Here is a 25,439-nt window from a genome sequence, read left to right as displayed (position 1 = left end):
GCAGCTGGAGTCCACCAAGAGGAGGGGCAGTGACCCCACAAAGTTTTCCTTGATCCTTCATTGGCGGTGCAGTCCAGAGGAGTCCAAAGTTTGGGGAGTTTATTAATGATGGATGACAGCAAAGTATCTGACTCACTCTGCCATGCCTGATAGGGTTTCTACCCGTACATGAGTGCTGGGACCCTCACACACAACTGCTAATTCCCTATTTTGGTACCATACGCAACTTTCCCCTCAGCTCAATTCTAACAACATCACATAGACAAACAAAATGACACAAAATGCAAGCCAGGATAAGCAAAAGCAGGAAGCCTCCCTTTTAGTCTATTTAGACTTTTGACCTATTTTTCCTTGGACCTTTCTTTCCACTGGTTTCTTTTCTCTGGCTTCATCTTGGGTGCCAATTTCTGTAGCCTTTTATTTTATTTAATGTTAATTACAGTGGGTTCAGCTCTGGTGGCTACAATTTCAAGTTCAACAGAGGTATCTGTGTTCGTTGTAGCTTTAGAGCTCATAGGAATACATGAAACCATAGGCAAGTGTAGCAAAGGGGCATGGCCTCCCTCACAGATTGACATCAAGGAAGAGCCAAACGCCCCCTAGTGGGAGGAATCTGGAAGGCCCAGACCACCGTGCTGAAAGTGGAAGGGTAGGACAGGAACCAGAAGCATAAAAGAGGTGGGCCCTGCACCTCAGTTGAGCTGGAGCTGCCAAGGGAGGCAGATGCTTCCAGCCTGGAGCTGGAACCGTGGAAGACTTCTGCTGTTCCTGAACCCAGGAACCGGGATTGCCAGGCACGCCCGATGCTGAGGAGCTGCTGGGATTGCCACTGGCAGTCTACCCGAGGAGACTGAGGCCAGCCCTGGGATTCAGGTACACCTGGAGTGGAGGGGAGGAAGGAGCCCAGGGATAGCCAACTGTAGTCTGGCCGCAGGGACATCCGAACTGCGGTCAGTGTGTTGCGGTGGGATTTCCTGCTGATGCAGTGAGCCCCCTAGGCTGCCTGCAGGATCCTCAACCCCCTGCCAGCCCCCTAGACTGTGTGCTGGGTGCCTAACCCCTGCCGGCCCCCTAGACAGGGAGTAACACGTACAATCACAAGAACAAAGTTCACTAATTTTAGTAGTTTTATTAAAGTTGTCAACAAAGTTGTAAGCGTACAATTCCTAAATATATCCACGTACTAGTTATAACTACAGACATACTTACTTCCTCCTAGATGGTGTTAAAGAGAGAGCCTGTTGCTCTCTCATGGATTGGTTATCAGTAGAGGGATGGTTCCTGCTGGAGGCTTCCCAAAGGAAGCTCAATTTTTGCACTCTGGGCACCCTTTTTTTATAATATGATTCCATCTATACCTACATTCTGCACATGTTCATGAAAGTGTCAACCCTCTTTTCCTTATTGGTCTGTGTCCCCTAAAAACATATGGGATCCTGAATTTTATAGGCTGTATAGGTTTTCATTTAATGTATCACCGGTATCCTGTGGTTAAAACACATGTTGAAAACAATATTTGCTTTTACAGCATTTTATTATTTAAAATTTAATCTTCTGTCTAAATTTTCACAGTAGTACCAATCACAATTTAAGATGCCATGGTCTGTAATAAGTAATTGTCAATATAAGAAGAAAGAACTGATTTTCAGTGTAAGATGTTTGTTCCCTCTGCCAGGATCTCTATGCAGAGCCAAAGGGCTCGTGCGAATACAGGCCCACTTGCAACACTGACCCGAGGAGAAAAATTGCACCCTTGGTACCTCTTTTCCCATAATCTTAAAGCATTGGGCTATTCCTCGGTCACTTACTTCTGACAGCGTTTCTTGCTTTCAAGGCCTAAAATAGCTAAGCTAAAATCTTGCAGGCCTCAGCCTACAGGTTCTTGTGTTTCAGTTTCTTACTTATATCTAATACATAATTCCCACTAAATACTGATCCATCTCATACTTGTATAATCCTACAAATTAACTCTACTTTAACAGACAATAACATGTTAATTAATCATAATATCACTATATAAATAATAAACTAAAATCATTGGCTATAAATAAATGTTATCACTTCTCCCCAAAGAAATGACAAGTCACAAGAAAGTATTTTGGACCCAAACAGAACCAGGAAGTATTAAAAACCTTATAAGAGAGCCTGGTTTTGTGAGATTTCTAGGAAAAGGTACTTCAAATCATTTGGATCAAGCTTCAGCGCTCTCCACTCTGCAAAGTTGGTGTAACACAGTGATGACTAAATCAGAATTCTCTACTCACCTATACCACGGCGGCATTTGCCTCCCACTTTGCACGGAGGTAAATGGCTACACAAGGGGGTTAGGCAGTGACGAATCAAACTTAAATGTTCATTCAAGTGGATTTAAACCTACAAAGTATGTGTGACTGGTATTGTCTAGCTGAAGTTTTCTACGCTTACTGAACTAAGATGGAAATATTTCTCAGGGATCACCAGAGAGCAGCAACACTTTGGTCATGCCTACGTTTCCCTGGTCATACCCCTAATATGCTATGGAAATTCAATTGGCTAGTGATGGCAGCTTTGTGGCACATTTATGCTGCCAGAGCACAAAGGCAGTGGATCTCAACCTTCCCAGACTACTGTACACCTTTCAGGAGTCTGATAAAACCCCAAGTTTTATCTCACTTAAACTACTTGCTTATGCAATCGGACATAAAAATACAAAAGTGTCACAGCACACTATTATTGAAAAATTGCTTGCTTCCTCATTTTTACCATATAATTATAAAATAAATCAATTAGAATATAAATATTGTACTTGCATTTCAGTGTATAGTATAGAGATCAGAATAAACAAGTCATTGTCTGTATGAAATTTTGTTTGTACTGACTTCACTAGTGCTTTTTATGTAGCCTGTTGTAAAACTAGGCAAATATCTATATTGGGGCTGTCAAGCAATTAAAAAAAAATTAATTTCGATTAATCGCACTGTTAAACAATAATAGAATACCATTTATTTAAATATTTTTGGATGTTTTCTACATTTTCAAATATATTGATTTCAATTACAACACAGAATACAAAGTGTACAGTGCTTACTTTATATTTATTTTTGATTGCAGGTATTTGCACTGTAAAAAAACAAGACAGTATTTTTCAGTTCACCTAATGCAAGTACTGTAGTGCAATCTCTTTATCATGAAAGTTGAACTTACAAATGTAGACTTATGTACCAAAAAAACGGCATTCAAAAATAAAACCAGGTAAAATTTTAGAGCTTGCTAGTCCACTCAGTCCTACTTCTTGTTTACCCAATAGTTCAGACAAACAAGTTTGTTTACATTTACAGGAGATAATGCTGCCTGCTTCTTATTTACAATGTCACCTGAAAGTGAGAACATGTGTTCTCATGGCACTGTTGTAGCCGGCATCACAAGATATTTACATGCCAGATGCGCTAATGATTCATATGTCCCTTCACGCTTCAACCACCATTTCAGGGGTCATGTGTTCATGCTAATAACGGGTTCTGCTTGATAACAATCCAAAGCAAAGCAGACCGAAGCATGCTCATTTTCATTATAAGAGTCAGATGCCACCAGCAGAAGGTTGATTTTCTTTTATGGTGGTTCGGGTTTTGTAGTTTCCGCATCAGAGTGTTGCTTTTATAAGACTTCTGAAAGCATACTCCACATCTCATCCCTATCAGATTTTGGAAGGCACTTCAAATTCTTAAACCTTGGGTGGAGTGCTGTAGCTATCTTTAGAAATCTCACATTGGTACCTTCTTTGTGTTTTGTGAAATCTGCAGTGAAAGTGTTTTTAAAACGAACAATGTGCTGGGTCATCATCCGAGACTGCTGTAACATGAAAAATATGGCAGAAAGCGAGTAAAACAGAGCAGAGGACATATAATTCTCCCCAAGGAGTTCAGTCAAAAATTTAATTAATGCATTCTTTTTTTAATGAGCGTCATCAGCATGGAAGCATGTCCTCTGGAATGGTGGCCGAAGCATGAAGGGGCATACGAATGTTTAGCATATTTAGCAGGTAAATACCTTTCCATGACAGCTACAAAAGTGCCACGTGAACATCTGTTCTCACTTTCTGGTGACATTGTAAATAAGAAGCGGGCAGCATTATCTCCTGTAAATGTAAACAAAGTTGTTTGTCTTAGTGATTGGCTGAACAAGAAGTAGGACTGAGTGGACTTGTAGACTTTGAAGTTTTACATTGTTTTGTTTTTGAGTGCAGTTATATAACAAATATCTACATTTGTAAGCTGCACTTTCATGACAAAGATTGCACTACAGTACTTGTATGAGGTGAATTGAAAAATACTATTTCTTTGGTTTATCATTTTTACAGTGCAAATATTTGTAATCAAAAATAATATACACTTTGATTTCAATTACAACACAGAATACAATATATATGAAAATGTAGAAAAACATCCAAAATATTTAATAAATTTCAATTGGTATTCTATTGTTTAACAGTGCGATTAAGATGGCGATTAATAGCAATTTTTTAAATTGTGATTAATTTTTTTGAGTTAATCGTGCAAGTTAACTGCGATTAATTGACTCACCTAATCTAGATGAGTTGATGTACCCCCTGGAAGACATCTGTGTATCCCTGGTTGAGAACCACAGCACAAAGGGACTATTGCAGGGACCATGGTCTGGCCCAACATTTCAAGGAGAATATCGGATGTTGAACTGAGACATTAGTTTAGGCTGTTTAAGTTTATTTAAGCTTAGTCTGTTAAATTTCTTTATCCTGGACAATGAGTTACGTGTTCTTCCTAATGAGACTATATAGTAGACCAGTGGTGGGCAACATGCAGCCTGTGGGCCACACGCAGCTTATCAGGGTAATGGTGGGCCGCCAGACCATTTGTTTACATTTGCACAGCCGCCCACAGCTCCCAGTGGCTGCAGTTCGCTGTTCCCAGCCAATGGGAGCTGCAGGAAGTGGCGGCCAGGTTCGCACTGCTTCCCACAGCTCCCATTGGCCGGAAATGGTGACCCGCAGCCACTGGGAGCTGTGGGCGGCTGTGCAAATGTAAACAAACGGTCTGGTGGCCTGCCAGCAGCTTGCCCTGACAGGCTGCAGGTTGCCCACCACTTTAGTAGACCATCTCTAGACTGAGGACTCAAATCTCTCTCACCAGCCCTCCCATTCCCTGCCATCCCGACTACCTCTCCAGCTTTTCTTCCTGGACTCCCTGCCACCACCTCTACCTCGACACTGAAAACTGAATTCTTCATCTTGCTTCCATAAGCTCCTTTCCTCCTCTCAGTCACAGCTGACAATCCCACCATTCTCCTTGACTCACAATCTGGTTTAATTTTCAACTCTCCAGTCACATCAAGATGGTCACCAAAACCTGCTGTTTTTTCCTACAGATGATTTCCAGAATCTGCCCGGTCCCTTCTAACCCGACTGTCAAAGCCCTCATCCAGGCCCCAATTATTTCTCATCGCAGCTACTTCAGCTTCCTCCTCTCACCTCTTTATCTTGTCCAAAATAGTGGTGCAAGAGTCACTGACATCACTTGCTTCTAATAGAGTCCAGTCCTTTCACTGGCTTCCTGTCCCCTTCTGCCTTCAAAACCCTACACCACTGTCAGCATGTTCACTAGCCCTTTCCATTGTATCATCCGCTGGACTGTTTATACCTCATCTGTTGTTCCTGTTGCCACAAAAAGCCAGCAAGGGGTTAGGTTTACAGCACTGATAGAAAGTTTAATTATTTTATGGTCATAGCATGCTCCCTTAAACTCTATTTATTGCTTTCTATGCACCTGTGTTGTTCCTGGTCTTAAACCGAGGCCTGGGAATCCCCCAGATAGCCGCTACACCCAAGGCCTACTGAAAATAGGTGGATTGGGAACCTGGTAGGGCTATAGCTCCTGCTAAGACACCACCCACAGTAACTCTGATTGGAGGATTGCCTGGCTCCACTGATTGATCCAACTATGCCCTTTAAGCCAGGAGGAGGAACAGGAAGTTTGTTTGAGCAACAAGATGATTTCCTGTTGTGCCTGCCTCCTGCACCCAACTTTATTCCTGAGTCCTGATCCTCTCCTGCCTCCTAGAATCGTAGAATCATAGAATATTAGGGTTGGAAGAGACCTCAAGAGGTCATCGAGTCCAATCCCCTGCTAAAAACAGGACCAACCCCAACTCCTGCCTCACCCCTGCCTTCGCTCTTCTTCCCACCGTGCTCCTGCTCCATACTTGATCCTTGTCTTTCCTCTTGCACTTGCCTCTAATCCTCAGTGACCGGTTCTGGCGCTATCCCCAGCCTCTAACTTCTGACCTTGACTCCAGCTTGACACTTGACTTTGGTATCTAGTATCTGACCTCGGCTTTGACCCTCAGCTTTGATTCCTGGTTCTGACTCTGGCTCCACCTCTGGCTCTGGTAACTGGCTGTTGCCTTTGGTGCTGATCCTTGGCTTTGTTCCCCACCCTGGATGCCTGCTTCACCCACTAGACCTGACTCCTGCCCTGACTGCTACGTCAGACCACCTACATCTCGGTCCATAACCACACCTAGCTCATTCAGTCAGGAAGCCTGTGGATAAGGCACTGGATTGGGTGGGCCGGGGTCTATTCCCAGCTCTGTCCCAAAACTACTAGCTGACCTGGGACAAGCCACTTCACCTTGTTGTGTCCCGGATTCCCTTCCTGCGCTTTGTCTTGTCTAAGATTGTAAACTGTTAGGGGCAGGAGCTGTATCTCAGTATGTTTGCCTACTACAACAAGGGGACCCTAATGTACAATCTGAATAGGAATCTCTAGGCACTTCTGCAATACAATGGTGTCCATTCATAGATCTTAAGGTCAGAAGGGACCATTATGATCATCTAGTCTGACCTCCTGCACAATGCAGGCCACCAAATCTCACCCACCCACTCCTGCAATAAATCTCTCCCCTATGTCTGAGCTATTGAAGTCCTCAAATCATGGTTTAAAGACTTCAAGGTGCAGAGAATCTTCCAGCAAGTGACCCGTGCCCCACATGCAGAGGAAGGTGAAAAACCCCCAGGCCCTCTGCCAATCTGCCCTGGAGGAAACTTCATTCCCGACCCCAAATATGGCGATCAGCTGAATCCTGAGCATGTGGGCAAGATTCACCAGCCAGACACCCAGGAAAGAATTTTCTGTAGTAACTCAGATCCCACCCCATCTAACATGCCATCACAGACCATTGGGCATATTTACTGCTAATAGTCAAAGATCAATTAATTGCCAAAATCATGTTATCCCATCATACCATCTCCTCCATAAACTTATCAAGTTTAATCTTGAAGCCAGATAGGTCTTTTGCCCCCACTGCTTCCCTTGGAAGGCTGTTCCAGAACTTCACTCCTCTGATGGTTAGAAACCTTCGTCTAATTTCAAGTCTAAAACTTCCTGATGGCCAGTTTATATCCATTTGTTCTTGTGTCCACATTGGTACTGAGCTTAAATAATTCCTCTCCCTCTCTGGTATTTATCCCTCTGATATATTTATAGAGAGCAATCATATCTTCCCCTCAGCCTTCTTTTGGTTAGGCTAAACAAACCAAGCTCCTTGAGTCTCCTTTCATAAGACAGGTTTTCCATTCCTCAGATCATCCTAGTAGCCCTTCTCTGTACCTGTTCCAGTTTGACTTCATCCTTCTTAAACATGGGAGACCAGAACTGCACACAGTATTCCAGGTGAGGTCTCACCAGTGCCTGGTATAACAGTACTAACACCTCCTTATCTCTAGTGGAAATACCTTGCCTGATGCATCCCAAGACCGCATTAGCTTTTTTCATGGCCATATCACATTGGAGGCTCATAGTCATCCCGTGGTCAACCACTGCTCCAAGCTCCTTCTCCTCCTCCGTTACTTCTAATTGATGCATCCCCAGCTTTTAACTAAAATTCTTGTTGTTAATCCCTAAATGCATGACCTTACACTTCTCACTATAAAATTTCATCCTATTACTATTACTCCAGTTTACCAGGTCATCCAGATCCTCCTGTATGATATCCCGGTCCTGCTCTGTATTGGCAATACCTCCCAACTTTGTATCATCCGCAAACTTTATTAGCACACTCCCACTTTTTGTGCCGAGGTCAGTAATCAAAAGATTAAATAAGATTGGTCCCAAAACTGATCCCTGAGGAACTCCACTGGTAACCTCCCTCCAGCCTGACAGTTCACCTTTCAGTATGACCCACTGTAGTCTCCCCTTTAACCAACTTCTTATCCACCTTTCAATTTTCATATTGATCCCCATCTTTTCCAATTTAACTAATAATTCCCTATGTGGCACGGTATCAAACGCCTGACTGAAATCGAGGTAAATTAGATCCCCACTGCATTTCCTTTGTCTAAAAAAATCTGTTACTTTCTCAAAGAAGGAGATCAGGTTGGTTTGGCACGATCTACCTTTTGTAAAACCATGTTGTATTTTGTCCCATTTACCACTGGCCTCAATGTCCTTAACTACTTTCTCCTTCAAAATTTTTTCCAAGACCTTGCATACTACAGATGTCAAACTAACAGGCCTATAGTTACCCAGATCACTTTTTTCCCTTTCTTAAAAATAGGAACTATGTTAGCAATTCTCCAGTCATACGGTACAACCCGAGTTTACAGATTCATTAAAAATTCTTGCTAATGGGCTTGCAATTTCATGAGCCAATTCCTTTAATATTCTTGGATGAAGATTATCTGGGCCCCCTAATTTAGTCCCATTAAGCTGTTCGAGTTTCACTTCTACCTCAGATATGGTAATATCTACCTCCATATCCTCATTCCCATTTGTCATGCTACCATTATCCCTAAGCTCCTCATTAGCCTCATTAAAGACTGAGGCAAAGTATTTGTTTAGAAATTGGGCCATGCCTAGATTATCCTTAACCTCCACTCCATCCTCAGTGTTTAGCGGTCCCACTTCTTCTTTCTTTGTTTTCTTCTTATTTATATGGCTATAGAACCTTTTTACTATGGGTTTTAATTCCCTTTGCAAGGTCCAACTCTATTTGACTTTTAGCCTTTCTTACTTTATCCCTACATGTTCTGACCTCAATAAGGTGGCTTTCCTTGCTGATCCCTCCCATCTTCCACTCCTTGTAGGCTTTCTGCTTTTTCTTAATCACCTCTCTGAGATGCTTGCTCATCCAGCTTGGTCTACAACTCCTGCCTATAAATTTTTTTCCCCTTTCTTGGGATGCAGGCTTCCGATAGCTTCTGCAGCTTTGACTTGAAGTAATCCCAGGCCTCCTCTGCCTTTAGATCCATAAATTCTTCAGTCCAATCCATTTCCCTAACTAATTTCCTTAATTTTTGAAAGTCAGCCCTTTTGAAATCAAAAACCCTAGTCAGATTTATTTTTGCTTATCCTTCCATTCAGTTTGAACTGAATTAGCTCATGATCACTCGAACCAAGGTTGTCCCCTACAACCATTTCTTCTATGAGGTCCCAGCCTAACAGTCTCCTTTGATATGTTCCAGTGAGAATCTACCGGTATCATTTGTTCCCACATGAAGGACGATCAGTGGATTCTTTCCCACTCCCTTTAGGATCCTCTTCAACCTCAGGTCCACATCCCGTATCTTAGCACCTCGAAGACAGCACACCCTTCTATTCTCTGGATCAACTCTGGTTACAGTCCTGTCCATTCTTCTCAGTAAGGAGTCCCCGATCATGTAGACCTGCCTTTTCCTGGTGACGGTGCGATTCTCCAGTCTATTCCCTGTTCCCTCTGGTTGCAAGTTCTTTCCATTCCTATTCTCCCTTGTAATCCTCTTCAACCCATCCTGTATCTTCCTGGGGCTCATATTTGGTGTAGTCTCCATTGACTCTTCCCCTTTTCCTATAGGACTAGCCGCTCTTCTCTTCTTCCTTGCCCTTCCACCGTCAGTGACCACCTGCTGAGCCCCTTCTTTATTTTCCAACTCTGCAAACCTATTCTTGAGCTCTATTTCTCCTTCATTAGCCCATTTTTTCCTCTGCCTGGTTCTCTTAGTCACATGCTTTCACTGTCCATTTTCTTCACCCAGCAGTCTCTCCTCATTGCCACCTGAGAGTTTTACTCACCACTTTTTGCCCAAAATTAAGCCCAACTAATCCCTTTCACAAGACTGAGTGTTGCTGGTCTCTAAGCAAACAAACAAGGCAGGTTTTCAGAATTGCTTGGTCAGAACTTTTTATCCCATCTATTTTGGGAAATGGAAGGAGAAACACAGGTGAGAAAAATCAATTCTGAAGTGTAAAAACAAAACCAGGTGAACTCTCCCCTGTAATAAAATTCAGAAAAACAAGAGAAAAGTTCCCTGCCCTATAAAAACTATTTAATCCTCCCAAATTTTAAAAAGATCCATCTCTGAGAAAATATTTGCTGAGAGAAATAGTTATTTCAGACTTCAGAAAGCCAGTGCAGTGCAGCACATCTCCTCTGACTATATCAAATAAGCACATTTTAATTGTCAGGTCTGCTTACATAAGACTGCACAAGCTGTCATAGCCCATCACTGCTGGATGGAAAGCATCTAGCCACCCACTCACATTTTCATTGCTGGTATATCTGGCGTTAGCTCCTCCAACAAATCTTGACAGCGCTGGCGGTAGAAGCCCTTTACTTTTCCCCCAGAGGCAAGATGCAGCTCAAGCACATTGCTCTGAACTAGGAATTAGCAAACCAATTTCTGGAAACAGCAAGCTTCAATTCTTAGTATCCCAGTTTCACCGGTTTGTCTGCAAGGGCCAGATAAGCAGCTGATGTAATCAGTGTAACTCCACTGACTTCAACAGAGCTGTGCCTGTTTATACCAGCTGCAGATCTGGGCCTTGAATTTTTGACTCTGAGGCAGGTCACGCAGTGGAGTGGGAGTAGAGTCAGTAGGGATTAAATTCAACCAAACAGCAAGATTCTGCCCAAGAATTACAACCAAAATCTTTTCCTCCTTTGAAATAAGCTTCCAGGAACACGAATGTGTTTTGAACCTGTTCAGCAAACAGAGTTCTTAGACCATCCAGTTAAGTTCTTAAAGGAGCCATCAACTTTAAAAATTGAGTCAAGAGAGATCAAAGTGCAATACGTATTTTAAAAAAAACACTGCAGGGAGCACATGTTATAAGAAAGCTGTGCCAACACAATTATTAAATCCTCCATAGCCACAAAAAATGTAACCCTAGGTTTTGGCAAAGTTGATGGGAAAGGAGGTACAAAATTAAATTGAAACACATTAATCCCTAGTCTAACAGATGTCCTCTGTGGAGTTATGCCAGGGATGAATTTGGCCAGTTATGTGGAAAGTGTGTCTGTCCCCCCACTCCATATTCCCTATTTATTATTTGAAAACACAACTAAATATTGTCTACTTCCATATTATGTATGTTCTATATCCATCAATATATAGGACTTCTGATCATTTATTTCATTTTTGCCTGTTACTGAACATGAAATTCTGACCTCCGGAAGCATTTGAATTCATTGGGTCACGTTCAGATTGGTGTAAATGGATGCAATTTCATTTAAGTCAATGAAATGGAACCCGCTTACATCAGATCCAAATTCAGTCCTCTAGGTTTACTGGGTCTATGCACTCTGCACAGGCTCTGTCTTAGTTCACCCAACACTGGCAACTAGTTAGCTCAGTGGTAAGTGCAAACTAAAATAAGGGAAACCAGTTTTTGGAAGGAGAACAGCTTATCATGCAGGAGGTTGGGCCACAGAGGATGAGATGACCTTTCTGTACTTTTCAGAAAGTTGCAAGGCAGCAAACAAACACAAAATGGCAATGATAGATCAGATTAATTGGTCTGTCATAAGACCCAACTTTGTCTTGACAGCTACAACAATAAGTGAGAGCATATTGACAAGGACCAAAGACAAACGTGTGAAATACAATAACAGACATTAGCAACCATGTTCACTCCGTATCTCTTGCAGAAAAACAACTGCCAATCCCATAAAAAAAAAACAAAGTGAAGCCTGGAACTTCCTTACTATCCTGCTAAAGTATCTATTTCTTCTTATAACTTCCATCCACATCCACACCCAAGGGAGGATGCTCCTTAGACTTAACATGCTGCATGTTGCTAGGACTTGGACTGAATATTTCGAGCGCTCTAGCTCCAGTTAAGAGTCTCCAGTTCTTCACATGGATGAATATTTGCTATTTTTATTTTAAATGTTTCAAAATAACCTATGCATTTTACCTTCTGTCTGGAATACAAGTCACTGATCATATAGAAAATCACACTACTAGATAAACATGATGTTGTGTATAATTAATCTGCAGTACTTAAAGAGTTGTAACAAAGCTGTGGGAAGCATGGACTCTGTGTAGGTTCCTAACTTAGGCTATTTGCACTCAGCTGCTAAGGCAGTGGTGGGCAACCTGCGGCCCACACGTGGCCCGTCAGCGTAAGCTGCTTGCAGGCCACAAGACCGATTGCTTACATTGACCATCCGCTGGCATGGCTGCCCGCAGCTCCCAGTGGCTGCGGTTCACCGTTCCTTCAAATTCAACACACTAACCAGGTCATTACAATGCATCGATCCCTTCTAAGCAAAAATAACTCCAAAACTTTCTTGGATTTGTCACCACTTCACAACAACAAAATAAGCTTGTGTATTAAGCAAAGAAAAAAAAAGTTTCACTAACATGCTACTACAAATGGCAAGTTTTTTGCCTGTAAAAAACCCCCACAGTACAGTTGTTGTAATGGATCTGAGCTGAAGATAACAGACACAAACACCGTATGAATCACATACATGGAGACTGGGAGGAGAGTTGGAAGTAGAATCCTAGCCCTTCAAACTTTAAAAACCCAGGCACCTACCATTTACCACACAGCTCTTCCTAAGCAAGCACATTTACTCTTCGGATAAAAGCATTACAGAGCATTTACATATTTAAAAAGATAAAAACCTACACACATGCTAATAAACTTAGAGATCACTCTCTGACTCCAACAAGGGAAATGGCCAGTGAACAGTCCTTCAAACCCCACCAAGGGGATTTTCTGTGGTCACAAGTCCATAATTGCTGTTAGCTCAGAACAAGCACCCTCCTGAATCCAAGTCACTCCTTTTATCCAGTTTGGGTCTTTGAAGAGACCTTGAATAGATAATCAGCCAGACAATTGGTTTCTCCTCAAGGCACAGCTCTAGACGGATGGATCCAGAAGGGGGTAATTTGCATTCCCCTCCTCTCATGTATTTCCTGTATTTAGACAGAAGGCTTTTACGAGACACTATGTTGGATAGCAACAGCCTCATTCTAACAAAAAAAAAAACCACCACCACAGAACCAATACATTACGCAAAGAGAGCAGAGAAAGCTGTCAGCAGCCTCCCACGCAGAGTCCAAAGAAAAGGAAATGACTTCACTGGTGGCAATAACTACAAGCTCTGTGCCTCAGAATTATTTCTATGGTAGTCAGAGAATAAACTTAACTGCTGTGTGCAACAGCTTCCAAAGAGACTTGCTGCATGAAATCAAGAACATAATGTTTCTCCAAGATCTAACTGCCCACACATTTTCATAGAGAGAACTTGTAAGACTTTCTGATGATCACCAGAAGACCTTACACAAAATGTTCACAGCTTCACCCTTTTAAAAAAAACAACCTTTAATGAATAAAATATAAATTTTACTGACCCCAACATCATGCCCTCTTTTCAAAAAACGCTTTCCGTAGTTCTCTTCCCTTCCTGTCATTATTTTCTGTGCTTTTTTCCCCTCACATCTCTCTGGCACTGGGAATTCACTTTATTCTCTCTATCTCCTCTTCCTCCCTCACCTCAGCGTCACTTTTCCGCCTTCTTTATTTCCTTCTTGCCAGCATTATCCAATTGAGTATTCACTGAAGATACTATGACACCAAAATGCATTTTATCCATTATCACTCCAATATATTTGGAGCAGGAAGACTAGTAACTAAAGACTCCAGTCAATCAATCACTGTAGTTGGTAAGTGATATTGCATTAAATTTTAATTTTCTCTCCAAATAGAGAATACACATCTAGGATTGAGTGTATACGATCATGTGTAAATATAAATAATTCTTCCTTGCTGAGCTTTAAATTAGAGGCTTCTATAAACAGGAAGTAAGCAATTTGTAATGTATGACTTCAGCAACTTTTTCTCATCCACTTTGTCTCTGTGAGAATCCACAATCAATCCATTTGGAAAAGTAATTTTCAGCTTCATGTTACATAAAAAAATCAAGTTGTGTATGTTTGCAGAATACTAATATCTACAGCAAATGGAGAACAGAAAATAAGAGGCTCATGGAATCTGATTAACAATGTCCAATAGAAAGCTGTACAAAGATAAAGCATTGCGCTGTGCAAAACAAGGTATTATGGTTTCAGTCTGACAGCTCACTCCTTGTTGTGGTCATTCAGCTATGTTGTTCAATACTTCCTTTCCAAAAGCTGGGAGCAGATTTATCCCTGATGTAGCTCCTGTGACTTCTTTTGGTGTTACACTAGGGATGAATCTGGGCCACGCTGCCATTGGTGATGTCTTTGTTGCTCACTCATCATACTGATCAGATTGGAAATGACCACAAGACAAGATGATGAATGCAGCTAATGTTTTTGAATGCCACTGGGTAGCAGATAGAGATCGGTACAGCTCATGGGAGTGTTAAACAGTGCCAGTTTAATATGATTGACCTGCTTTGGCATTAATTTTCCTATTAGAATTCAAGCTGCTCTTACAAGATGGTTTGGCTTCTATGCATGTGGAGCACAGTAAGCTCCCCAAATGCTTCTATTTCATATACCTGCAAATTGTGATCAATCAGATGAGAATGATCAAAGGGGGTGAATATGAACATAGCAACGTCCTCAGTTTCTACCAGGCAGCTGCTGCTACCTCAGTTTACATCAGCCTAGTGTAGAGTTGGTCAAAAAAATTTAAGCAATTTTTTAAAAATGGTCTTTTTCAAAAATTGTGCCCTTTAAAAGTGTTTCTAAATGTTGGGGTTTTTTTAAATTCTCAAAATGGGTATTGAGTTTTTCCATTACCAAAACTTGGGATTTTGGTAAACAAAAAACCATAGAATCATAGCGTTACAAGGGACTGCAAGGGTCAACTAGTCTAACCCCGACAAGATGGATGGTTTAGAAATAACAAATCCTGCAAGACAGATGGCTATCCAGCCTCCTTTTGAAAGTCTCCAGTGCAGATGCTTCCACAACCGCCCGAGGCATTTGGTTTGTCCTGCTGTTCTTACAGTTAGCAAGTTTTTCCCAAGATTTAATCTAAATCTGCTGTGTTGTAATTTGAACCCATTGCCTCTTGTCCTGCCCTCTGTGGCAAGAGAAAACAACTTTTCTCCATCTTTTTTGTGGCAGCCTTTCAAGTATCTGAAGACCACTATCATGTCCTCCTTTAATTTCCTCTTTTCCAAACTAAATGTTGGAATATAGATATTCAAGCCTGACTGTAAAGGCGTATACTTTAAGAACAAAGGTGTATTTTTATCACTTAGCTAGTTATAGAGGTATAAAACAAAGAATCAAAATCACAGGTGGACTGTGTATGGGCCTTCTCTCACTAGGATAGTCTGAGACCTTGTTCTTAGGTTAAGGCCTTTGGCAGCAGGGGCAGCCATAAGCTAGGAAGCTTAAGGTCACATCCTCGCATTCCAAACCAGTCACATAGAAATAAGGTGGTATTGGGCTGTTAGGAAGATGACCCTGTCCTAGTAGTGCCCATCACCACCAGATAAAGAAACAGATCTTAAGCTGGTTAAAGAAAACTTAGTTTGATAGCATCCTGTGTGGCAAGAAATCACTTATCAATGGTTATGGTTGTGAAACCCTCATTTCTATATTGTTTTATTTTTATGGCCCCCATTTTTCTATTGTTAATCTGTCTGGTTCTCTAATTGTTTCTGTCTGCTGTACAATTAATTTTGCTAGGTGTAAGTTAATTAGGGTAGTGGGATATAATTGGTTAGAGAATTATGTTACAATACGTTAGGATTGGTTATTTAAATTTCAGTAAAATAATTGGTTAAGGTATAGCTGAGAATATAACTATATAAACTGGGTCAAATAGAAAGTGGCGGGGAAGGGAAACTGGAATCATGCTTGCTAAGTGGGGGGAGAACGGGAACGGAGAATAGGGAACAGGGACACAGGCAAGGCTCTGTGGAATCAGAGCTGGGAAGGGGACACGGGGTAAATGCTCAGCGGGGTCAAAGCTGGGAACGGAACTTTGGGAAACAGACTTTCAGCGTATAGAGATAAGCCCAGCTGGTGTGAAGGGCTTTGGAATATGCTTGCTTGGAAACTAACCCCAATAAACCTTGCATTGTCTGCACTTCGGACTTCTGGTGTTTTGTGGCTTGCTGTCTGCATGACAAGAGCCAGGGAAGTGGGAGGGTGAAAGGAAAGCCCTCTAACACTAAACATACCCAGTTCCTCCAGCCTTTGCACATACGACTTCCATTCCATTGTTTGATCATCTTTGTTGCTCACCTCTGGATCCTTTCCAGTTGCTCTACATCCTTTCTATACATTGATGACCAAAATTGGACACAGTACTTCAGCTGAGGCCTAACCAATGCCGAGTAGAGCAGCACTATCACCTCCCATGACTTGCATGCTATGCCTCTGTTAAGCAACCAAAAATGGCATTTGCTTTTTTTGCAACAGCATCACATTGCCTACTCATGTTGAGGCTCTGATTCACCACAATTCCCAGATCCCTTTCAGCAGTGCTGCTGCCAAGCCAATTACTCCCCATTCTGTATTTGTGCATTTGGGTTTCCTTCCCTAAGTGTAGCACTTTACATTTGTCTTTGTTGAATTTCATTTTGTTGTCTATAGCCCAGTTCTCCAATTTATCAAGATCCCTCTGAATTTTAGCTCTATCCCCCAAAGTATTGGCAACCCGCCACCCAGCTTTGTGTCATCTGCAAATTTGATCAGCACACTCTCTGTATCTACATCCCATCATTAATAAAGATGTTAAACAACACCAGAGCCAGTACAGATCCCTGTGGAACCCCACTCGAGACCTCCCTCCAATCTGACATTGGTCCATTAATAGTTATTCTTTGTTTGCGATTGTTTAACCAATTATGTATCTACTTTAATGGTAGTTCTGTAGAGCCTGAATTTCTCCAGCTTACTTATCAGAATGTCCTGTGGGACTGTCAAAAGCCTTGCTGAAGTCCAGGTATATGTCCACCACATTCCCTATCCAACACATCAGTTACCCTATCAAGGAAGAAAATCAAGCTGGTTTGGCATGTTTTGCTCTCAGTAAATCCATGCTGGCTGCTTGTGATTACCCCTTTATTCTCCAGGTGTTTGCAAATTGAATGTTTTATACCTTGCTCTAGTAGCTTTCCATGTATTGAAGGCGGGCTGGCTAGTCTATAGTTCCCTGTCTCCTCCTCCTTAAAGATGAGCACTACATTAGCCCTTCTCCAATCTTCCGGGACAACTCCTGTCATCCATGAGTTTGTAAATATTATTGCTAGTGGCTCTGAGATTTATTCAGCTAATTCCTCTAGTACCCTCAGGTGAATAGCATTAGGCCCCGCTGATTTGAATTCATTCAAATTGGTCAGAAGATCTCTGACATGTTCTTCACTTATCCTAATCTTCATCCCTTCCCCCTTTGTCGTCTATGGTAACTTTGCTAGTCACATGTTGGTTTTTTGTGAGAAGACTGAAGCAAAGTAGGTATTGGGCAGCTCTGCATCCCTATCATCTTCCGTTACCAGCTCACCTTCTCTATTTAGCAGTGGACCCACACCATCCTTGATCTCTTTTCTTTCTTTTTTGTCTGACATATTTAAAGAACCCCTTCTTGTTATCTCTCACATTTCTTGCCATCTGTAACTCATTCTGTGTCTTGGCTTTCATGATTTTTGTCCCTACACGTTCATGCTATTCCCAGGAATACTTCCTTGGTGACATGCTGTTCCTTCCATTTCCTGTATGTATTCCTTTTGGTTTTTAGATAGCTAAAAAGCTCCTTGTGTAGCCACACTGGCTTCCTGCGGCTCTTCTTATCTTTCCTCTGCATCAGAATAGCTTGATGTTGAGCCTCTAGTATTACATCTTTTAAGAACTACCAGTCCCCTTTTCATTTTTTTTCCTAATTGGTCTTTCCATGGGACCTTGCCTACTATTTCTCTGAATCAGCTGAAATGCATCATTCTGAAGTCCAGTGTCCTTGTTTTGCTGTTTTCATGACCTCCTTTCCATTAGATCTTGAATTCTTAGATCATGATCACTTCCTCACAAGTTCCCGACCACCCCCACATTTGCAACTAATTCATGTCTCTTGGTCAAAACCAGATCCAAAATGGACGACCCCCTAGCTATTTCCTCAACTTTCTGAATGAGAAAGTTGTCCCTTACACATGCTAAGAATTTGTAGGACGTATTATGTTTTGCTGCAATAGTCTTCCAACAGATATCAGGGAAGTTAAAATCCCCCATTAATACTAGCTTGTGTGTGTTAGCTAATCTTGTTACCTGCTTATAGAATGACTTATCCACTTCCTCTTCCTGATTTGGTGATCCATAACAGACCCCCACCATAATATCACTGCTGTTCTTTTCCCTTGTTATCCTCACTCGAGACTTGCAGTGTGTCTCATGTCCTCTTGGACTCAGAGCAATTGTATACATTCTTGACATACAGCACAACATCTCCTCTTTTTTCCCCATAGCTATCCTTTCGGAACAAGCTATATCCCTTAATGCTGGTACTCCAATGATGGGAGTTGTCCCACCAAGTCTCTGTGATGCCAATTAAGTCATAATTTTCTTCACATACCATAACTTCTAGTTCATCCTGCTTGTTCCACATACTCCTTGCATTTGTATACAGGCATCGAATATATTTTGCAGACTGCCCTGTTCCATTTCTTTTGGCCTTTTCATGTCAGCCATAGATTTTTTTTTTTTAATTTAAAAAAATTTGCAATTTTTTTTAAAAAACAGGATTGCTTTGAACACAAACAGCAGCATAGTTTTGTGATGTTAGTTTTGCATTTTTCAGACAATTTTAGTAGCGAGAGAGAAGTGCAAAATTCCACACCTGCCGGGGTAACAAAAATCCTCCCAAAATCAGAAGTCCAAACCTTCTTCACCCAGTGCCTTTCCCTGGGTCACTACTTTCCTTCAAGGGTCTGGCAATCTTCTCTCTTTCCAGGATACAATAGCAACATTTCCTGATCAATGGGGAGCTCCCACTCTCCCTTCTCCATGCATTCCAGCCATGGGGAAGCGAACAAAGAACTGACTGTCAGGTCCAACCAACTCTCTCCCCTCTGCGTCTCTTGCCACAAAGCTGCTTCATTTGTTCCACCAAAATCCAGGCTCCTTCCAGGGCACTTATCAGAATAGCCCAGAACTCTTGCTCTTTCCCCACTCTCTTTGTTCAGAGGGAAAGGGCTGTTTATCTGCTCTGATGTTCCTTCCCAGCATAACTTCAATTGGCACTGGGAACTACAATTCACAAGATTCCCTTCTTCAGAGCTGAACCAGAAACAGGGGTATACTGGGCCTGTAATCTATTTTAAAGGTTCAGATCATGCTGATACACGCAGGTTTGCCCAAATTTATCCTTATCATGCTCTTTAGGAGTTTTTTTTCCTCTTTATCAAATATCTGATAGGTCTCTATAGCATTATGAGTATTATGAGCAGATAAGCTTCTTATGGATGAAACAGTTTCTTAACAACCTGATTTAATTAATGCCCTTCAAGGTATCCATGGGCTGCAGCTAGGATGAATGAGATGAACAAGATGACACTGTGGGCTAAATATAAAGAAACATAAGGACTGTCAGATTGTGGAATACTCTCTCAAGGGAAGCGAGGGATGCCCCATTGCCAAGGAATCTAAAACTGCACTGGACAGAACATTGTGGGAAATATACCAAAGGGGACAACCCTGCACAGGCAGATGAATGCTTTGGATTAACTGTTGAAATAATTGAGCCTACAAATTGATCCTACAAATTTCCCATAATTGGAAGCACAACTGGAAAGTTCATAAAATGTTACAATAAGCTATAACAAATATTAGTAGGAAAATGTACAAAAGGGAGACAGATTGAATTAATCCAACCAAAAGGCCTACCAACACAATTCAAGGACTCTGTTAAGATCTGTGACCCAAGAACCTCTTAATGACAAAGGGGGTGCAGATAGCTTACAGAAATCTACTGAGTCTGGTGTGTGCATTCTAGTTCACCAAAAAATGTTGTGTGGTCTCAAATAAAACTTGGTGTCACACTGGTCAACAACATCATTTTGAAATGCATGTGCAGACATCATATAAGGAGTTATGTATGTATATACTGAAAACATGTTCTTAAGGTCTGTGTCAGGAGGTGGGGGAAGGTGGTCACCAGCAAAGGTGAAAAACAGGTTTTCTATCAGACAAGAGAGGTTTATCCATTTAGTTGTTTTTGTATATTTGAGTATTGTCTCACCTGCAATAGGCCTCCTTACCACCAGTCTGGACTAACTCCAAAAGGCAGCTTGTAAGAACTTCAGAAAGAAACTAACAAGATGAGAAAAACAGCAGGGGAAGAGAACCTTATCTTGAGGTGCACTTCAAAAGTTGGCTTGAACATATTTGGGAGGCAGAGAAGACCCCTGGGCACCCCTCGCTTATGAAGTAAACAGACAGTGCTTTTGCTTTATGAAAAAGGGGTCTCAACCAGGCTTGGTTGAAAAAGCTGGAGAGAACTTTGGGTGAGCTAAGCTTCTTTAGACAGCAGGGTAACCAGTTAGTTACGTTTAGTCTCCATAAAACATGTTATGATTTAGTTTTACATGTAAGCATTTGTTTCCAGCCAGGGGGAACTTAAAGAACTGGGTGTCAGGGCCAGCCGACTTTTCTCTCTTCTTACCTCTTGCCACAAAGCTAGTGCCTTTGTCCAAACTCCTGTCAATATTCTTACTCACTATCACCTAAATCTCTGTTCTTTGATAATAAACTTATTCTTGTTTTCACTATAAATATATTTAAGTGATGTGGTGTTAATCAAAGTGATGGTTCTGCGTAGCTGATGTGCACTGTTCCTGGTAATTCCATACCACTGTTCCTGGTAATTCCATTCAGTGGATAAGGGGCTGGACTCTGCCAGGAATGCTCTGTGTATTCATGTGTTGGTTTGTGTCTATTGCTACCTGTACAGAGAGAGCAAGGCCTGTGAGGCCCTGAAAAGTAGTGGTTTGTGCTGCCAGGGGCTGATGGTTTCAGGGAGCAGATCCACAGCTGGTACAAACAAGGCTGTCCCATTGTAAGGACAAATGGTGATGAGGTGCCTCACAACTCTGGGCACCTCTGGAGAGCGTCACAAGATCATACCTGGGACATAAAAGACGTGTGGGGCTGGAAATCAGTGGACAAAATTTGGTGTGCAAGAAAGTCCTCATTGTTTTGTTCAACAATTAGAAATGGGCTATTTCACCCATCACCTGGGGTCCTCAAAGAGAGACTTTGGGGGGGGGAAGTTAGTGGACACTGGCTGACTGAAAGACAAAAAAACAGGAAGGAGCAAGCTTCACCATCATGGCTGCCACCCCCAACCATCCCCTTGGACCCTGGGGTCCAGCATGAGAACATTGCACCTATTTCATCATACTCCGGAGAGATGTCCTGACCAGAGCAGGCAAGAGAGGGACCAGATGGCATCATCACCTCCACCGGCGCTGGCTAAATCCCAACTGGGATGGGATACTGTTGTCCCCTAACCCAGTGTGTCCTTTCTCTTTCCCCTCTTTCGTCTCTTTCCTATCCCTCTCCTTTTCCTTCTGTCTAATAAGGGTCTGGCTTATCCTGTATATTTTACAACTCTGCTGTAAACCTGTGACCAAAGAGGCAGTTAAAAGCAATACCCTAAAAAAAGCCCAATCCTGGTAAGAGAGCCTGATCTCATGCTATTTCCAACCCAGTTCAAAATAGGAGAGTACCAAAAGCCTCCTCTTGGATCTACCAAGGTAAGATTGGAAAATGTTTGAAAGATTCCCAACACAACCGAATTACTGAGTTTTTATCCAAACAGACCCCAGGAACCCTCTGAGGTTCATCCCCCTCTAGTATCAATGAGAACTGCAGTGTTTATTTGGGTAGCCTCCTAGCTTAAACAAGGAGGACATCTAGAGGTGTACGAAAGTACTACATAAATCTGATTCTGGTGAGTTTTCATATCCAAAATGGATACCATCATTCTGCGTAAGTGCACATTGCAGGGAGTAACTTGCAGGCAGTTTGACATGGGCCTCTCCCTAGAATGTGCTATCATCGCTGTAATTGTCATCTCAAGACACATTAAATAAGTCACTGAAAATCCCAGGACATTCCCATGTTTATCTCTTATTTTTACTGTTCGGCAAAGGCAGGCAAGAGTCCCAAATTTGTCATCCTTGCTGCTTAAACAATTGACTCCCTGAGACTTCCATATAAACCTAAAAACGTGAGTGATTTTTTTTTTTTAACTGGAGCAGAGTTTGCAGCCATCTGCCACAACAGCAACTAGAGGCTGAAATCCATAGACTGGCATGGTAAAAACTTTTGGAATCAGGATAAAAAATTAGGACAATATGTATTTGTCTTAAAAGTGCCTCCTGCCCAGTCTGCTTATTTTCTTGTTTTATTGATAATAATCTTATCACTCGAGCATGGGGAAAATCAGGCTCTCTGTGCACAAACACATGATGTGCTTATGCAAATCAGAGGCTGTTAAATGACTGTTTAAAGCTAATTCCACAATATATACTTACAAGGAGATTCCTTTTGCACACATCTCAGGCAAGAAAGATGAAAAGAGATTAACTGAAAGAAGGAACACACAAACATTTTCAGCTGGTATGCCAAATTGTTGGATCATGTTAAAGAAGTTCTGTATTAAAATCACAAATGAGTTTGATTCCCCATAGTTTAAATTCCAGGGTATTACTAATTAAGAGGTCTCTTGGGTTTTGGTACTGTTTTCTCTCCCTCTCTGTGTGAAACTTGCAAGCTGCTAATTGTGTTAGTACATTCTAAGACAGAGTCTGTTCTCAAACCAATTCTTTGTAACAACTACTCACACAGAGAGAGACTCAAAGCAATACTCTGTAACAACAGAAACAGCACCCAGAGACTCCCCGCCCTTTTGTTGTATTCATCTCGCTTTGTTAACAATTGTGATTAAAATAGAGAGAGTATGTATGTGGATGGATGATTGGTGCAGATAATAACTGAATGATCAGGGAGGTGCCAGCCTAAGAATCCAGTGTCCATAGGCTGAAGAAGGCGTCAAGTGGAAATAACCAGAGGACCCCTAGAGGGCAGACTGGAATCCACCCGACAGCCTCAAGAATGGGAGAACCAAAGAACAAGATAACATCTGGCAGCACGGAGCCGTCAGGAATGTGCCATCTGCTGACTGATTCAGCAACAGCATGATGAAGCAATTCCCATAGACTGGCATAGGAAGAAATTCCTATCAAAATGGACTCTAGAAAGGGAGAACTTTGGGGTCTGATTCTGCAAACCAACTTCCAGGAGCATCAGATGAGCATCTGACAAGGCCCTGCTCCCTCCTCATGTCCAGGCCACCTGGCCAGTGGTTTGGCATGAGCAACTCTAAGGCTGGTAACTATGATAACAACCTTGCAGAACGTGTGTGTGTGTGTGTGTGTGTGAATGAATGAGTAAATAAATATGAAATTGAATGGAATGTTATAGCTATAACTGCTTACTATGATTCTTTCTGTATTCACAATAAATGTGGCATTTTGCCTTTTCCCCTTTAATAAGATCCCGCTGGTTTTTATGTTATTGGTATAACAAAATTTTGAAACAAATGGGTGTTAAACTCTGAAAATTAGGCCAGTTATTTAGGTCTGGAATAATTAGGCACAAATATTTGAAAATGTTGAACTTACCGTGTATTATCCACAAGTTATTGCTGGAACTGAAAGAATAAGTCTTCCTTTCACGGTCAACCTGCACGTTCTTCCAACAAAGTTTACGTTTTTAAGGAGAAATATTTAGTATCTGGAAGGTAAAAATGTTTTAAAGTAACTGGAGGAGAAACATGCCTTGTAATAATTTTCATGGCTGGTGATGGAGAGATCCAAATCCATAAAAAGCATTATCTAAATATGCAGAGCTGTTATTCTGAGAGACCGTTCATCTGCAATGGCTTTATATAACCTTTGTCTGTTAGACCTAACGCAATAAACAAAAAGTTTATACTCTTCTCCCTTTCCCACATGTAGGGGTGAGTCAGAGAACCTCTCTATCACTCATTAGACTAGCACTCTGAGGTCCAATCCCACTTTGGAATCCTGCCCGAGTATGGGACCATGAGTGGCCCTTAGCTCAAAGAGGAAAATAAACTATACTAGGCCTCTTCCTTATACTGCTTACTTCTCACCTGTTCCCACTCAACTATGCTGGCTATAGCAGGATTTTTCCCTTTTAAAAGTTCTAATGGCAGACTCCTCCCTAAAAAAAAAAAAAAAAAAAACCCTATTTGCCATTCTGTCATGCTTGGGGAACCTGTGTTTTCCGCTCTGTGTTTCTGCTGCCTCAGATCATTGATCTATGAAAATGCTGCTTACTGGAGTGCATCCAAAATTGTGACAATATTCCCCTCCAAAAAACACTTCATGTTTTTTGTGAAAGTTATACTTCAAAGTTTTGAAAATTCAATAGCTTCTACTGCCCAGCTACTTCGGTGTCTGCCCTAAGTTGAACGTTTCAGCAAAAGTGGTTCAGCTGCAGACCTGGAGTGCAGCATGCTCAGTGCAGATTTGGAGAATTTAGCAGGTATTCAATAAGATATTAATCATCACCATAGAATCTGAGCACCTCACAAATCTATAGTTTATCTTCTCCACCCTCCCTGCCATAGGATGGTATTATCCCCTTTTAACTCAGTCCCTACCTGCAGACAGAGAGTAAAAGAACTTGCACCAATTTGACTGCATCAAAGTTTGAACACACATAGTCTATATTGGTTTAGCTATCCTCTGTAAATGTACAGGTTTACACAGACAGAATTGCACCAATTTAATTAAATCAGTTTTAAAAGTCACAAGTTATTCCCAGACATAAAGAACTCCTCTGTGGAGCTCGAAAGCTTGTCTCTTCCACCAACAGAAGTTGGTCCAATAAAAGATATTACCTCACCCACCTTGTCACTTTCATTAGACAGGCATAACTCTACACACAGAGAAGGCTATATATCACTACCGTGGAAAAGGGAGACCTGACAAACAGCCAGCTCCCTCCAGCCCCACCACCTACGCTGGTGTTAACTCAGGTGGATTGACACCCAGGTGGGTGATACCGATATGAGCAGCCATATTACAAAGCCATACCCAAGTTACTGTGCCTCACTGGTGCTGCACTTACCCATGTGTCTCTCTAAGGGTATGTCTACGCTGCATGCTTCTTTCAGCAGTGTGCAGAATAC

At 41.8% G+C, this 25,439-nt stretch overlaps 1 long non-coding RNA gene across 1 annotated transcript in view; it reads right to left on the bottom strand.

Annotated features, from left to right (window-relative positions):
* The window catches only part of LOC141985430 (uncharacterized), a 72,919-nt gene extending 47,480 nt beyond the window's left edge, over nt 1-25,439 (bottom strand). Inside the window, exons 1-3 of the long non-coding RNA XR_012638938.1 lie at nt 25,379-25,439; nt 23,902-24,013; nt 22,753-22,804 (exon numbers count right to left, since the gene is read on the bottom strand). This is a non-coding gene — a long non-coding RNA (uncharacterized LOC141985430). The remainder of the gene's footprint in view (nt 1-22,752; nt 22,805-23,901; nt 24,014-25,378) is intronic.

Source organism: Natator depressus, chromosome 3, assembly GCF_965152275.1.
Source record: "Natator depressus isolate rNatDep1 chromosome 3, rNatDep2.hap1, whole genome shotgun sequence".
Classification (NCBI taxonomy): domain Eukaryota; kingdom Metazoa; phylum Chordata; order Testudines; family Cheloniidae; genus Natator; species Natator depressus.
Note: the sequence above shows the minus strand (reverse complement) of the source record. Positions and strands in the feature narration are given on the sequence as shown.